The sequence below is a fragment of the Empidonax traillii genome, unplaced genomic scaffold (assembly GCF_003031625.1).
Source record: "Empidonax traillii isolate 1590-97213 ecotype Southwest subspecies unplaced genomic scaffold, ASM303162v1 scaffold557:size1000685, whole genome shotgun sequence".
NCBI classification, from domain to species: Eukaryota; Metazoa; Chordata; class Aves; order Passeriformes; family Tyrannidae; genus Empidonax; species Empidonax traillii.
Window position 1 is genome coordinate 731,461 of NW_020955750.1, and position 17,324 is coordinate 748,784.

At 42.6% G+C, this 17,324-nt stretch overlaps 1 protein-coding gene across 1 annotated transcript in view; it reads left to right on the forward strand.

The window, feature by feature from the left end:
• Positions 1-9,122: 9,122 nt before the first annotated feature.
• ARHGAP8 (Rho GTPase activating protein 8) overlaps positions 9,123-17,324 on the forward strand; it is a 59,834-nt gene continuing 51,632 nt past the window's right edge. Inside the window, exon 1 of the mRNA XM_027897727.1 lies at positions 9,123-9,165. The gene's annotated coding sequence lies outside the window, so the exon portion shown is untranslated. The remainder of the gene's footprint in view (positions 9,166-17,324) is intronic.

The following is a 17,324-nucleotide window of genomic DNA, read 5'->3' on the forward strand; positions in this document are numbered from 1 at the left end:
CCCAAAAACTTCTGTGGAAATCCTGGTCTTTGACGAAAATGGCAGCACGTGGGCAGACCACCTTGTCCTTCCTTTTTATAGGTGGTTTTTCTGCAGTAGGTATATCAATTCAGGTAAAGCAGTACAAATCTTTCAGTGTCAGTAAGATGTTAGGTGTCATTTTCCTGGGATAAACTATAAATATAAAAAGCATCAAACACCACAAGCCTTTGAAGCTGGGGCATGTCCTGTGCAGTTGCTCCTGTTAATACAAACAGCAGTAGTGGTACCACCTCTCTCTACATTCACCTGTTAATTGGCTTCTTACCTCATCCCTATGGGAAGTCTTAACTCCATTTATCATGAGTTCTTTAACTGCTCCAGACACATTAAATCAACCTGCAAATACTTCTGCTGCACCTCCTCATCCTACAAAACCACAGTGTCCAGCACAGCTTTTCCTTGGTCCTTTTTTAGTTTGCTGATGGATTATAGATACTGTCCGTGTGAGTGGAGCTGCTTATCAGACACACTCTCAGCTTCCCCATTATCTCACCTGCAGAGTTACAAGATCATTAGACTGTCTAACACTGCTTTGGCAAACTCGTGTTAATTAGCTTTAAGCACATATATTCCATTGGCTAAGGAGTGCTTCTTGTCCTCTGAATCCCCTCTTTGGTTTTTGTTTGTTTGTTTGTTTGTGTTTTGTTTTGGTCTTGTTTGGTTGGTTTTTTAAATAAAAAGGAATATGTTTTAGGACACTGCAGGTGGGATCCAAATTTGAGAACCTGTGTGACAGCAGCACTGGGGTTTGTAAATACTGCATTATTTTTCATGTGCACCAGAAAGACAGAACTGCCACCCTACCTCTATTACTCCCAAATCTAAAATCTTCTCCAAATTACCTTTGCAGAAAGATGTTCCCTGGCCAAAACGTGTTATAAAATAAAGGCATCAGACAGAAGCAGCACAAATTTATTTGGAGAGATATTTTATTCTCCCCTTCAGGATTATAAAGTCTGTGTTTAGGGACTGGTCTTGTGCTTGGCATGCCAAGTGGTTGTTTTTGCAATTCATCTTCCACGGGCAGTGTGCTCCTCATGGGATGCTGGAAACTCACCCAGAGCAGAGGTGTGTGCTGGAAAGCCTCTGGGTGTGATCACTGCTTGAGATTTGGGCAGCTCACCTTTTAGACATTTCTCATGAGCAGTTCATATTTTCCCAACAGAACCCCTCTCAAATCCCTTTCTAACTGTTGGTTTTGACCTCTGCAATTCCTGATAGCATTGAAGTATTTTTGCCTTTCTGTGCCTCAGCTTGTCCCTTTCCAGGGAGAGGCTGCTTGGGAAGGAAAACTAATGCAATATGTGTAAGCACATTCAGCAGGCAATGCTAATAATCCTACACTGCTAAATGCTTATTTATCTTTTTGGTTTCTTTTTGGTGAGGCCCTGGGGAATTTGTACAAATCCAGAGGCAGGGAGGCATAAAACAGTGAAAAGTGGCTCTTCTGGCTTGAACACTAAGCAGCAGCTCCGGCTAGAGTGATGAACCAAGGGTATTAAAATTATTCTTATACAACAGTAAGAGATGCCTTCTCAGGGTGCTTTTCAGCACTGACAATTATCTCTGTTAATTCTGGGCTTCTTGGGCCCAGCTCAGGCCAACCACAGCACCACCAGTGTCACTGGAACTCTTCCCACCTCAATGAAGCCAGTGTTTTTTGCACTCTGATTTACCAACATGTGCTGCTTGGATGAAAGAGAGTTGCCTTTGTACACTGGCTTTTAAAAAAATATTTTCACTCTTGAAAGAAGCCTGATTGACAAAGAATATGAGCCACTGAATTACAACACGCCAGATTTTACTAAGAACACTCTAAATATGCAAATTTATGGGAGGGGAAGCAATATTCTTACTCCTATTTAGGATGGGTTTGATAGAAATAATTCTCTTGTCACTTGTTACAGAGAAGAATTAATAATTTTGCTTTGTCTGTAGAAAGGCAAAAGGCAGCAATCATGTTACAAAGTAGGCTGCATAAACTGGTTGACTTTCAATGCTTCTTTCCCCACCACATCTTAGGAAGAAGAAATGATTTCTTAATGGTGCCAGGTTCCATCAGGAGAGTAGCACACCACAGTTTTAACTGAGTAGGCCAAGTCTTAGGAAAACAGCAAACTCCCTGGCCATTCAATTACCATATAAATAAGAACGTGCATATCTCCCCTCATATCAGCATCTTGCTTTTTTTATTGTTGACGAAAATATGTTAATGGCCAAAAGCAGCTTTTCGTTTGAATAATGACTTGATGCTTCTGTGAATTTCAGGTGGTGGAATATAAGCCCTTTCTTTAAAAGTTTGCAGTTTCCCTGGAGTTCACCAGCTGCCTTTGCAGAGCCAAACCTGAGATGTGTGAGATCACTGAGGAAAGAAGCACCACTGCCTGCTTTTGACTTGGCCAGAGGAGAGGCATCTCATCTGAGAGAAAATGAATGACGTGCAGGGCACTAATGTTCATTGCTCAAGCAGGTAATTATTTATGGGTATCAGTACTAGCTCTGTCATTCTGCACTGCAGGCCCTTCCTGCTACCAGAAGTTTCATTGTCATGCTCCGTTTTTCAGTGGTAGGAGGATGGAAAACCCATTTGCTTGATAGTCAGTGGATTCCCAAACAGCCAGCTGCCCTGTTTTAATGGATTTATATTCGTTTATAGTGACAGATTCAGTCTCAGAGATTTCACAGAATATTCCAGTTGGAAGGGACCCACAAGCACCATCAGTTCCAGTTCAAACAGGCATTGCAGTTCAAATCACTTCCCTATTTTAGGAAGAAAAAACTAAGGCAATACCATGCTCCCCACGCCTCATTTCTGAAATAATTGAACACTGACTGCTTAATAGGAGTCTTGAGCTTGCCAGGGGAGGTGAGGAGGCAGGAGGTGGTTTGAGGCTGGAGAGTGTCCTGGTGGAACATCCCAGGCTGTAGTCCTACCCTGTGGTGCACAGAAGGGCTCTGTGAGTGGTGCTTGCTAGACTGAACTCACCTTTAAAATTCTGCAGACAGCTCTGAATCAGCTGTTAGAAAAACAACTTCCACTAGATGGAAGGCTCTTCTTTCTGCTTTCTCCTCATCTCTTCCCCCTACTCACTGAGTTTGGGACCTGCAAGCCACTGTGCTTTGATTGCACCCCCCTTTCACTTGGACCAGCACTTGTATTGCATCAGCAATTCACCCTACAAGGGTCATTTTCTCTGCCTGATTTGGTGTACTTAGCACATCTGCCTGAAAAATCCAGGCTGTTAATTGTTGGCTCCAAATGATATATATGTTTAAGCTGAAAGCAATAAAAGTATCAGGCTTTTCTCAGCAGGGATTTGTTTCTCCCGAGTGAATTTCGTAAAGTATCTATGTCTTTCTATCCCCTTCACTGTGGAATAAGAATCTATGACTACTTGTCTTGCTAGAGAGGAAAATAATCTATGTTGTACTATACAACTGGAATGGTGTAGATAAAAGGAATGTGTAAATAGATATGCTTCTATTTGCTGCCAGCAGCCTATGTGCAATAAAAAGGGCGATACTGCAACAGTTGTATGTAACAAAAGGACCTGTTTCATTAGTGTAGAAGGGGTTTTCCTGTTCGTGGAGTAAGATTTACCATAACCATCCTCATCAAATAGAAAAAAAAATAAATAGGGTTCAAGCAAACATGGCAGTGGGATAAACAAACAACAAGAAAATTAAGAAAATCCAGTTAAAGTTCTCTTTATGTACCTCCTGTATTTTTTTGGGACCATTGATAGTACACTTGGATCCTTAATTTCATACATCATTTTGAAAAGCCAAACATGATATTCCATAACAGTGTACAGAGAAATTTCAGCATTAATAGAAATGAACAGAAGCCATATGGAACATGAATGGGATTGTCTTGCTTTGTTGCCCATAATCATCTTGGTCTAGTTCCATATGGTGATTGAGCTCTGTTTACATGACTTTGATGTGTAGGCATCTATGTCATTGGAGCTGTTAACCAATTAATAAAAATCCACTGCCATATGTGCTGATTCCACAGTTCGCTGTTGTATTTTGCATTGGAAGCTGATTTGGGAATGTTTATTCTCAATTCTGCTCTGATGATAATAATAGCCTTTTATACAGAAACTGCATTCACACTTGTGCTTCTAGGTTGTGCTTATTGAGAGGGAGCTCTTGATGTGAACTAATGCAAAGCCTTGGCAGAAATCCAGTTTAAAGCAATTCATGACCTGAAACAAGCTGGTTCTCCTCAGTCCATAAGCTGGGAACAAACTCGGGCCAGAAAGCAAAGCTTAAGTCAGCACCTTATGTGTAATTCAGGTGGATGCTAAAGAGGAGGTAGAAACTCATGAACAGGTTTCTGGACAAGGGCTGATGAAAACGATGGAAAGAACTTGATTTTGAGATGATTCATCAGTTGTTACAACCTTTAGAAAGGGATTTAAATGTCACACTTTGGTTGAAGACCAGATCTTTTATGGGTCCCATTAAAATTTCCACGAGGGACAGGTTTTGAAACATCTTCCTTCTAGAAGGTGTGTGGCTTTTTTGACTCATCTGGTAGGTGCTGAGGGGCAGGGCCTGGGTTGGGTGGACCATTGCTTGGGACCAAAGTGCTTCTTTCAGTAGCCTGTTGTCCTAGAAAGTGTTTCTCAGAGAAATCCCTATCTGTAATCTTTCTCCATTGATCCTCACTTATCTCTGCCCTCCAGGAACCCCCAGCCAGGCCTCCTGAAGCAACAAATGTGTTTGTCCAGCAGTGCTTCCTGTGGGTCAGCCCCACACAGGCTCTGTGCCTCTAATTAGCTCGTTTGAAATAGGGGCAGTGGGTGATTTGCCAGAGTAAATTGTTTTGCTGCTGAATTCAGTGAGGCTAAGCAAGCAAATGAAGATTTGGCCCATTTTAGCGTTTATTTCCTTTAAAAGGGAATGACTTTGAAAAGAGCCTGTGGATTCAGGGGGCTGCTATTACCATAGCTCACTAATGATAATTACTGTGGAATTTCCTGTTTGAGGAAATCCAACTGTGAGTTCATAAACATGTGTCAAAGAAACGGAGAGGAAAAGCAAAATTCAACCAACTTTTCAGTCCCTTAAATCTTGCTTTTGATTTGCAGCTTTCCTTGGGTGTTCAATTCTGTTTTGCAGCAATGAAAGGCTCTGACAAGTTGCCTGGATGGGGGAAGAATTACACAAACAAAACCAGAAATGAAGCTGCTCTTTTCTATTGATGTATATTATTTTACACTCTAAAGAGCAGCACAGGGATTTCTTCTCACCTTCTAAATTAATGTTTTTGCTTTATTATCCATACAGTAGTGCTGCACTGCCATTTTAGAAATTAGGGATGCATTGAAAAAATAGTGGAGGTTCCACTGATTTGGTGTATTTATGTTGCTGATACATTATACATTGTAAATAAAAGGGCCCAGTGCCCCATACTAAGTCACTTTGCATTAGAGGGCTCTCATTTGCAACTTTCTCTGGAGCAAATTTTAACAATAGTGAATTATGTTCCTTAGGTGAACCTGTTTATAAATTACAGATTTAGAGACAACAGATAGCATACATTTGGTTCTGGTTCATATGAGATGAAAGGCTAGAATATATAGAGTCAAATTGGGTACACTCTCCTACATAATGCTCTCTTATTCTGAATGAAAAAAAAAAAGAGCTTGCATGACTTATCAAGCCTAATCTGGTGAGATGTCCCAGCCTTATTTGGAAACATAACCTTGGTGTTCCCATAAGGTCAGCTGGCCTCAGTGTTGAGTCTAATCTTAGGGACCCACCACGCAAACCTGCTGCACCTTGAGAGGAAACACAGATCATTTACTGAGAAAAAAAAAACCAAAAACAAACATCCGAGTAATAAAAAAATCTGTAGCCTGATGCTATTCCACTATTTTATCAGTAAAATTTGCTTGCTGTGACCCAAGTCTAGTCTATGCTCAGCTTTAGATCCTACCTACAGAATTCTGGCCTTCTACCAACACTGTTAAAATAACACAAGTGGGGCACATTTTGCACTGACATTCTGCCAAAAGATGATGAACAGCTGTATTAGCACCAAAGGTTTCCAGTGAGGTTCCTACAGCCCTTACAGTCATCACTGCTCTGATTTGAATGTGCCCACGAGCTGCCCTCTTCCAAATTTCTAGATAATCTCCTTTTCCAAACTGAGCCCACTGCCTCAGGATGGGGGTTCATGCAAAGCCACCTTCAAACAAACTCTTTATTCAGACACACAAAAGGGTGCAGAGGGGCTGAGGGACAACTTGCTAGAGGTTTCTGCTGCCTCAAGGTTATGGAAGTGCACTGGTCCAGCCAAAAATCTGGACTTGACTCCCTCCCCTCCCATTTGTGCTACTGCTCTGAGGAAGTAAATGCCACTCTCAGCAAGGACCTCACCACAATCTTATCCACATTGGAAGAAAGCAACCTGGAGCCTCCTCTCAGTTGGGAGCTAATTAAGAAAGTGTCAAAGGCCACAAAGAGATCGAATAATTGCAGGAGAAATAATTCTAAGACCAAATAATTGCAAGAGGAAAAGCCCTCACTAAGTTTATCCTCTGTAAGATAAACTGAACACTTTATTCAGCCATGAATTTCACTGTTACGTCACATTTTGATGTGGCAGGTGTCTGCAATCGGAGAGGAGTAAAGTGGCTTTGGTTTAAAATAGTAATATTTATTCTAAATCCATTGACTGGACATGTTTATGAAGGGGAAAGTAGAAGCAGTGTTCTTCAATTGTTCTTTAGGGGTTGCAAAATGTTAATACAAGAAAAACGCAAGCATAAAGAAGTGCATTTGAAATGGAAAAGAGGTCTATGAAAGGCAAGGCCAGAGCATTCAGGTTGGGTACATAAAATCCCAAAGGCATGATTGTGAGTAAATCTGGGAATTAGGCAATCTGAAAGTGTGGTTTTGAAGAACAAACCTGGCAGGCTTTGAAGTACAAAAAAAAACCAAACCAAAAAAAAAAATTTGGCTTTTTTGGCCTGAGGGGTTAGTCTAAAATCAATCACAGGCATGCTGTGCCTTAATTTCAGGTCAGTCCTGGTGGCCACAGGAGCCCAGGAAAGGCACTGAAAAGTCTAGAGATTTCTGTGTGGGACTTGTGTTTGGTGAGAAAAAGGACTGATCCAAGCAGCTACAAGGCTCTTTCATCTGACCTCATTAGTACACAAAGCTTTAGAACAAGCACTGAAGGAAAACTAATTAAAGATGTGGAGGTATATGAAAAACTAGTTAAAATGCAGCAGGACTTCACCAAAGATAGAACATACCAGACTTAGCCAGTGTGATAAAGTCTGATAAATCATTTTCTCAGACAATGAAAATACAGTAGATCAAATCTGTCTGGACTTCAATAAAACATTTGAGAGGATGCCATGCGAGAAAATATTAATTAAGATGGAGAGATGGGGATGAATGTAAGAAATGAAAAGTGAGGACAATAGCATGTGCTGAAAGGGAAAGTCTAGATGGAAGGAGGTTACTAATGTGGTTCCACAGGGACTGATCTCAGAACTAATCTCAGCTAAAATTTTATTAGTGACCTTGGCACAAAAAACATGAGTGTGCTAATGAAATTTGCTGATGACATAAACCTAAGACCTGCTGTTACAACAGAAAAGGACTGGAATACCTTATGGAAAGAAATGGATGAGTCTGCGGACTGGAGAAAGAGAAATGAGATGCAATTTAATAGTAGAAATACGAAGTCATGCACTTAGCAGAAATTCCTATTAATTTTAGTAAAGTGGGGTGAGGAAGAGACTTCTCCAGATGGACAGAAGAAAAAATATTGCATGAACTAATCTAAAAAGCAGGAGAGTGCACAGTGAGCTGCCTTCTGCCAGACGGGGGCACACCACACACCAGAGGTGTCAGGGCAGTGATACCAGGGCAGAACCCCCTTTCTGACAGCAGTCACCAGCAGAAGCCAGGGTGGGTGACTCTAGCAGGACTTTCCCTGAGCAGTGAAAGCATCCGGCATTTTGTGACTCGGTGAGGCAGTGGCCTTTTGCCTCTAATTGTGTTTTGAGGGGTTTTTTTTCCCTTTCATTGATTTATCTCAGCTTACTTCCCATTCTTTTACTGGCAATGACAACTTCTGAGTGCGTCAGTTTGAGGGAGTATAAAGGAAATGTCATGATACTGATAAAACTGTGGGACAGAAGATGGATCTGGAGTCCTTTAGGATGATCACAGAATCCCAGAATATGCTCAGATGGAAGGAACCCATGAGGATCATTGAGTCCAACCTTTAGTCCTGCACAGGGCCATCCCCAAAAGTCACCCCATGTGCCTGAGAGGATCACCCAAACACTTCTTGAGCTCTGGCAGCCTTGGTGCTGTGCCCACTGCCCTGGGGAGCCTGCTCAGTGCCAACCACCCTCTGGGGGAAGAACCTTGTCCTGAGATCCAACCTGACCCTGCCCTGGCACAGCTCCAGCCATTCCCTGGGTCCTGTCCTTAGTCCCCCCCAGAGCAGAGCTCAGTGCCTGCTCCTCCTCTTCCCCTCGGGAGGACATTGAAGACCACAATGTGGTCTCCCCGCAGTCTCCTCTTCTCTAGGTTGAACAGGTGATGCCACTTTGGACCTCTCCAAACTGCCTGGGGATGCGGGAAGATCCAGAGGCGCTACTGGTGTCACACATCAGTAAAAAAAAAAAAAAAAACTTTATTGGAAAGGATAAACCTCAGTCTTTTCTCACACCAGCTGGGAAAACACAGTGGGCAGATACTGCCTGCTGACTTCCAGGGCTGCTGGAGAGTGACACCGCGTGGGTCCCCGCGGGGCTGTTGGGTCACTTGGGTCCATGCTTCCCCGCCCGCAGTCAGGTGGCGACGCCTCGAAACTTGACACCTGATTTATCCGAACAGCAACTTTCCCCGCACGCCCCCAGGCAGCAGCGGGGCAGTGCGGGGGGATCGATGCCCCCGGGATTCCCCCCACGGGCGGGCGGGGCCCGTGCCCGGCCGGCACCGCCCCAGCCCCGCAGCCCCGGCCGGTCCCGCCGCCTCCGCCCCGCAGAGCGAAACAGAAAGGCCGGGCTTTGCTCCGGCACCCGCCGGCCTTGGCTCTGCCGGCCGCACCTCTGGCAAAGGGCGAAAGGGAAGAGGGAAAAGGTAAAAGCCGCTGGGAGAGGTGCGGGAGGGGTGCGGGTGCGGCGGGACTCCGCGGGCTGCTCCGGAGAGCGAGTGTGGATGCAGGGATCCACTCAGGGATACGTCAGACTGAGCAATGCGTGCTTCTCCTGAGAGCAACCTGCTGGGCTGCCCTTTAAATCTAACCCTAATCGGGTTTTTTTGGATGAAAAGTGCCCTGTCTAAAGGGGGTCCAACCGGTCGGGTGGTCTGGGATCCCCCCCGCATTTTGTCCCCTCGGGCTGTATCGAGCTCGCGGGATTTCGGTGGGTTCTTTCTGCAGGACACCTTCGTCGTTACCGTTTCCCGTAATAATATGATTCGTTTCCCGCAATAATATGATTCAAAGGTCATAATGAGGCAGGTTTATACTGTAACAGGTTTTATGCCAGGCTATTACTTTTTACACCGATGCTCACACCTCTGTCTGGGAAGGGAGTCGGGGTTATCTGCACAAGGATATGACTCAGCTGAATAGGATTCTCTACGCCGAGAACATGTGAAATAGTTTCCTGAGTTTGATGGTGGGTAGGTGGTGGATTTGCAGTCATGTGGATATCCCCACTGACTTCGTGGGAGAACTTCACGGGAGACTTCTGCATGTGGCTTCTCTTGCAGAATTGGAGCTTGTAACAATGTGAAACCTCCCGAGAAAGAGAAAAAGGGGTCACAATTACCATTGTCTGGATATGATACAAGTCGTCAGGAAATGATACAAATTGTGAATGTTGAGATTCAACTCTGTAATCCATAAAATAGCTCTTGAGGAATATCTCTAGCAATGCATTCATGTGCTGTGCTTTCAGGGTTTTATTTCCTCCTCTTTGTTACCAGTCCCTAGAAAATTAATTCCTCTTCACCCCCATTATAGCAGATATTTATATGTAGTTCGTTCAGCACTCTTTCTACACGTGTTGCATCATGTATTTGGTATGTAGTTAAAACCCATATCGCCGTGTGTGTGCATAAGGGGCTGAATTTATGTTATATATGGAACCTGTCCAGATGTTTGAGCGATAACCTTGTTGTTTTGTCGCAAGTTTTCCAGGCAGAAGGTGACACAAGGTTTAGTTCAGGCCGATTTAACTCCGGGGGGGAGGCTGTGGGAGGCTTTGAGTACACACTGGAACCGGTTCCTCTTGTTTGCTGCCATTAGCATTCCTGCAATTCCTCCCATCCAGCCCCCCTTCCCAAGACACCCTGGTAGAAGTCCACCAACAAGCTGACACCCTTCGGGGCAGACAAAGGAGGTTAAGCCTCTCTTCCCGCACTTGCTCAGCAGGGAAGCAGCCCATTCCCGGTTAGATGCCTTTCCCCTTCCCGCAGGGGTAACTGAGAGCACAGCCGGGAGTTCCCGGCCTCGCAGCTGTGTGTTGGATCGCTGGCCTTGCTGGGCATTTGGCGTTCTTATTTTCCTTTTTAACACCGAGGAGCTGCTGGCCTGTTAGAGCTCAACCTCTTCTCCTCTGGGCTTCTGTAAGTCCAGCCCAGGCCGGACGCAGGAGTAAAGCTCCTCTCGGAACCGCAGTCAGGCCACTGAAGGGAGGAGCCTCATTTCGGGCACCGAAGCCTCTCCCAAGGAGGTGTGACCTGCTCCGGGGAGGTGTTTTGGCATCCAAGTGTGACTTTTGCCACTGAGGTGCTGCAGACCTTCATGCGCTGCCTGAAAGGGCACTTCATTTTAGCCTCAAATCTTGCTGTTTGCTGAGAGTTCTCTGAGTAGAGCTGAGTCAGTCGGTGGTGTTTCTGTAACCAAAGAAATCAGTTTTAAAGTTGCTTTTACACAAATCGCTTATTTCAGTGCCTTCAGGCAAAAATATGCACGAATGCCAGGTGGAACTTCAATGAAGTGCAACGACACTGAGTTCCCTGCGTGATTTTCTTCATTGTTAGAGCAGGAATTCAAAAAGTAAATAAACAGGGGGAGATGTAAACTCTATTTTTAAAGTTCTGCTGGACTGAATAAATGTTTAATATTAGCACTGCCAGGGGAAGTGTGTTAACAGTATTTTTTGTACTCCCCTATGAACTCTAAAGCTTTTTTTTACGCTAAAGAATATTCATAGAGCCATGAAGTCGTTGTGTGACTGAGCTGAGTGAGTATTCTACATGCTTATGTGGATATTGGTTTTTATTGGTTTTAAATTGAACAGGGTTTTTTTCAGATAAATTGTTCAGAGTCAATCCAGTCCTTGGTGTAAAGGGTTTGTGCATAGTATGGTTGTGTTTGTGCTGTGCTGACTGCATTGATTTAATTTGGAAATTCAGATACAGCAGAAGTTGTTTAGGAGGCATTGTGTTATTAAAACTATAACTCTCATTTTATTTAAAATTGATTTTTAATTAAAATTGCAAATGTTTGTGGTAGATGTTTGAGGGTTTTTTGTTTGTTGTTGTTGTTGTAATGAGAATTAATATTATAATTGTAGGTTAAGGATTGTCACCTTGCAGATAATATATCCAGGAATGAAGAGGTCCAGCTAGGATTTATATAATTTTTTTTTTAAAGGGCTGTAAAATTTTTCATGAAAAAACAGGCTATGTGGACAGTATAAAATATGACAAAATAAATACAGAAAAAAATGGAGACATTTGGAAAATATAAAATCTTACCAGTTTTAATGGACACTCCCACAAAAAAAAAAAAAAAACAAACAGGAAACCAAACCTCTAGAATATGTGGGTAAAAGCACTGATGGTGGGAAAGTTTGAATCAGCAATGTTTAAGAATGAAAAGGACTGAAGGTGCGGAGTAGTTGAAAAATAATGCCAGAAGACCTTTATTTTAACATCACCACTGGATATTACTATAATAAGGCCCAAGTTCAGTTGTATGTATATGCTGTTCAAGCCTGACAACTCAGCTGGTGCCTTTTCAAGGAGACAATTATCCAAAAAGCTTTCTTTGCATCAGATGAGAGCCTGGCAGTTGGTATTACCAATATACTACAGAGCAGCTTAGTAGAGCCGTCAAATTTTCCCTGACCCTGACTAAAAGAGGCTCTTTTGTTATAAAATACAAGGCATTTAAAAAGGAGAATCAAATCTAATAATTGACTTATAATATCTGGTTTCAGAAACAAGAACATTCAAGGGAGGAAAAACTGAAGAAGAAATTAGTATTTCTTCTCTGCTTCTGCTGGAAGCCTTGCTTTGTTCATGCTTAGTGAATCTTTCATTCTTTATTACTGGATTCACTTGATTTGATATTGATGCAATCCAGATTCCTTGAGAGTTTTCCTCCCCTTCCGGCTCACTCTGTTTTTTGGAGACATTATCTTTGATCTGTGGTGACAATAATTTTCATGACGCATTCAAACAGATGGGGAAGAAGTACCATGGGCTGACAAACATGTAAGAAATAACAATCTTCTAATCATGCACATACAGGATGTGATGGGTCAAAACCTGCATTTGTAAGGAATTTTGAGTCCCATGAGCGCTGCAGGTGCCTCTGAGAACCAAGAACAACCTGTCCAGCACAGAATTCCAGCTGTTATTTGGGTTTTCCTTTAGGCTGGTGGCTCTACTCGGTTTTCTTTTATGTCAGTCTAGTCTCCATAGTTCAGGGTATTTGAAGAGCAAAACTCTTGTCTCTGTATACAGGTAAATGGTTTTGGGGAAAAGCAAATATATATAGGTATTTCCTTAAGCTTTTTTTTTTTTTTTAATGCTTTAAAACTATTCTGAATGTAAGGATAATATCTCTGTTTTCACCATTCAGACATCATGAATGGTGAGGTCTGTCGGGCAAGGGGAGCAATGCAGGATCAGCTCTCCTGAGGGGAGCTGCTCTCTCCGTGTTACTTGTGTTTGCCCCATGGCAAATTTACAGGTGGTGTTCAGATCCTCTAAGGGAGATGTTTTCTTTAATGACTTGCAAAGTATTCAATGGGTAATTGTTGGCTGATGTGAAAATGGATCCCAGATCATCCATATGAGGTCTGAGACCATCCCTCCTCCTGTTCCTTGAGTGCAAACCTTGGTGCTGTGGCACATCCACTGTGTCACTTGACTGGAGGGAAGGCCAATCATCTCATGAGGGGTGAACTTGTTCTCCTTTAGATCATGCTCTCCTAAGCAAAAGCAGGAATTGCATGGAAAGAAAAAATACTGTTCTGAGCCTGTAATTAAAAACATGTCTTTGCACACACACACACAGGGACCTAAAATCCCACTGCTGAGGCAAACTCATCTCTAGAATTCCTGAAGATTTGCATGCTAGGCTTAGGAAGGGTATTGATACCTCTGTAACAAACTCAGTGCCTTTGGATTCATAGATAAACTTCCAATTTTTAAAGCAAATTGTAATTCTCTCTTGTGGGATGTCATAGTGATCCCGGTGTAGGTCGTCATCAAGGCTGAATCTCAAGATGAGCTGCATGGACCTCTGTGCCTTGACATGCTGGAATAACAGATAGGAATTGTAGGTTGCTACTTTTGAGGCCAAGCAGGGGAAGAGGACGTAGCAGCTGATGTGCTGATAGAAAAAGAAAAAAAAAGGTGGGATAGAACAATCTTGGGTTTCATTTCAAGCTACATTAGTGGACTCAGATTTTCTGCTTATTATCCCCGGTTGGGACTCATTCAGCTTTTCTCATATCTCATCTCCCGTCTCTTATCTTGTTCAGATCCCATTTCTTTCACTTAGCCTTCTCAGTAACCTTTCCTGAACTCCCATCTTTTGAGGCTGGAAAATTTCAGCCCACAAATCAAGTTGTGAAGAACTAAAAATAGGATCTCAGACTTGGAAGCTCAGGTGATACCAACCAGGCTGTGATACCAATCCTGCCCATAGCAGAGAAAATCCCCTGCAGTGTACCTTCATTGCCCTTCAACAATATCTGCCTTAAGGGCTTTTGCTGTGATTTGCTTGTTCTGGAGATATCTTTTATCCTTTTTTTTTTTTTTACATGAATACATTCTGGGAATACTTCTTTTAACTGTAAATTCTTAGCAGAGGCTGTAGCTGACTTTGTGCGCTGTGTAGTGCTTGTGTTTCACTAGTTTTTTCTAACTTTGAAATTAGGCCTGAAGAAGAACTCAGACTTTCTCTTCCATGTGGCTCACACAACCGGCAGGGAGTGCATTGTCTTTGGCAATGATGTTGTGGGACCCTGGTGAGGAAGAACATCCACCAGGAGCTAGTTGTCCTGTGACCCACAGTGACATGTCCTGACAAAGTGACAGCATATACCAAGTTTCTGCAGGTAGACACTTTAAAACAAACAGACAAAAGATTAAACTAAACCTTTTAACTCCTTACAGAGTTCCCAGGCGTTTGCAATCCCTCAGTGGGGATTTTGCTGGCCAGCCCAGGCTCACGCTGGGCCATGGTGAGAATGGATAACTTGGGCTAGGTGTGAAATGGGTGCACAGGCGAGGTTGTTTACAAGGAAATAGGTCTCTTTTTTCCCCCTTTAGTCTCCAAGGAAGAATCTCAGCAAATATCCACATCTTCTTAGTATTCTCCTGGTATATGATCTACAATGTCCCTGTTTTTCCCGATGCTTCACTCTCACGTACAAGTGTGTCTGCTAAAATTTTGCCACCAACCAGCTAAAAAGGTGCAGAGTCACCTCTGTGTGAACATGAAGGAAAATGTATTACATGTTATTTGTTAGACCACTGAATATAAGGTCCATAAATGCATGCTAATGTGCATGCTGAGAATTCAGTGTATTGGTGCTCCACACTGAAATACTTCATGGTGTCTTTTATCACATAGCTGAGGAGAACCAGAGAAAATTCAGAACCTAAACTTAGTGAGTCTGTTCTTATTTTTAAGACATTGAATTATTATGGAAGAATTCATTGCCTGCCATACAAGGAATTCAAAAGACTAAGGTGTTTCTGTTCACAGACTTTATAAATCCATCTTTACTACTTTTGTTCAGTATTTTAATCTACCATGCGAGGCAGGAAAAAGCAAAAAATTTATTTGTTTGCTACATGCATAATCTTTTATGTGTTTACACACACTAAATATATAAATTAATTGAATCAATGAGAGAAGTCCAGAGCTTTATGGGCTTTTTAAATCTAAATCTTACTCTCTCATTTGGTGGATTTTACTGATGAAAGTTTGTAGTGTCAGGCAAGGTTCCACTTTTGGAAGCTGTCCCAAGCTTAAAAAGCCACTTGCTGGAAGCTTGAGTTTGAGGCTGAAATTCAGGAGTTTGGCACGATCCCTACAAAGCTGCCTTTCAAGAAAGCCTGTGCAAGAAGAGCTGATTTCTGTAGCTTCAGAGAATCCTGGTGCTCCCTGGCAGCTTGGTTATCTCCAGCTTCAACATGTGGGAGCAAGGAAACCACAGTGGCTTTAGCTTTAAACCTCAGTTTGATATCCCAGGGTATTCTGAGTCAGAAGGGACCCACAGAGATCATCAAGTTCAACTCCGAAGTGAATGGCCTGTGGTTCTGATCCCGATCTTTCAGAATAACTACGCTCTTCTGCGTGGATGTAGCACTTACTGGATGGAATGGGAATCAAAAGGTCTCTTTTCTGAGAGATATTCCATTGTTTTAGGTTTATGTGGTTTGCACCCTGTGTTTCAGGAGTTGAGAACTGGCAGCTTGTAGCAGGTCGGCTGGGGTTGTGCTCATGGTGGGATGTCAGGGAGGGTGTGCTGGATGGGGTGCTGAAGCTGGGTGCTGCAAGGGTGACTTGCCACAGGAGGTGACAATAATTCCTGAGGGGTTTTAGCAAAAACAGTGATGCTGTGCTCGGGAGGAGAATGCCTGACAACCCAGGAGTGAGCTCCTATCCCAGCTGAGTCAAGGTCAGCAGGAGTTACAAGTTCATTGAGAGCTGTGGTGGATTTTTCGGGCAGGGAATCTCACTCTGTGTCTGCATGAATGCCATGAAACCTGGAGGCAAGTTTTCATTTGAATCTCTGAGGCCAGAAATAACCTTGAGGTCTCAAGGCTTGGTATCATCTTCCCTGCTCTGGTATGTCCACTCTGTCTTGTTTATTTGGTTTTTTGATCTTGCCTAATGGTAGGAAAATTCTTTTGTGACAGTGTTCAGGTAGCAGAGTAAATTGTGGCTCTGTTTGTTTGTCTCTGCATCTGGATTTATTATACATCCAGCTTTGCTTGACAGAAAGATTAAGCAGACTTGACAAACTCACAGTTGTAACCTTATCTTTGCAGTCAGAAGTGGTACAAGTCAGGATAAAAGAGATGTTATTAAGACCTGCAGAGGAAAATACTGCAGGAAAAAATGAAAAGGAAAGAAATTAAATTTTTGTGCTTGATTTGACATCTGTCTTTGCAAGCAGAGCTTGTAGTGCTGCATATTGGTGTTGTACAAATGCCAGTGATGTTGTAGATCTGATTTTTATAAGTCTTAAGTTTAATTCTGGGTGTGGCGGCCTCACTGATTGTTTACTGTGGCCTGGTGGCATCCCATGTATAAATGTGTAATTATTTGAGGCACTTAAAATAGAAAGAAAAACTGCAATCTAATGATTTTTAAGTAAGTAATTGTAATTAGCTCCACATATTGCATTTCTTGTTTTATCTGACAACCTGGTGACTTTTCTCATTGGTTATCTTTTTTGTCACTTAAAACAGGCTTCTCTCCCTTCTGCTAAAATCCCAGGCAAAGGGGATTGTTTACTGAGAAATCTGTGAAGATATCCAAGTATAGAATGGTACAAACCAGGAACCATTAGAAGTACCAACTAAAAGAAAGAAATTGTAAACTTGGGTAAACCTTATCCTTGATTTCTTGTAGTTAACTTTGCTCTTAATTGTGCCCACAGTAGCTAAAGGTTTTGGATGGGAATGTCATTTTAATCATTAGATGCCTTTGAATGGTTAAAATAGCTTCATGTTCCAGCTGTAAACCTAGTAAGGCCCAGTTGTTATAAATAAAATTATTATAAATTCACCTTTCAGGGGCTTTTTTTGTGATTTCTCTCTTTCTCTCTTTCTCTCTTTCTCTCTTTCTCTCTTTCTCTCTTTCTCTCTTTCTCTCTTTCTCTCTTTCTCTCTTTCTCTCTTTCTCTCTTTCTCTCTTTCTCTCTTTCTCTCTTTCTCTCTTTCTCTCTTTCTCTCTTTCTCTCTTTCTCTCTTTCTCTCTTTCTCTCTTTCTCTCTTTCTCTCTTTCTTTCTTTCTCTCTTTCTCTCTTTCT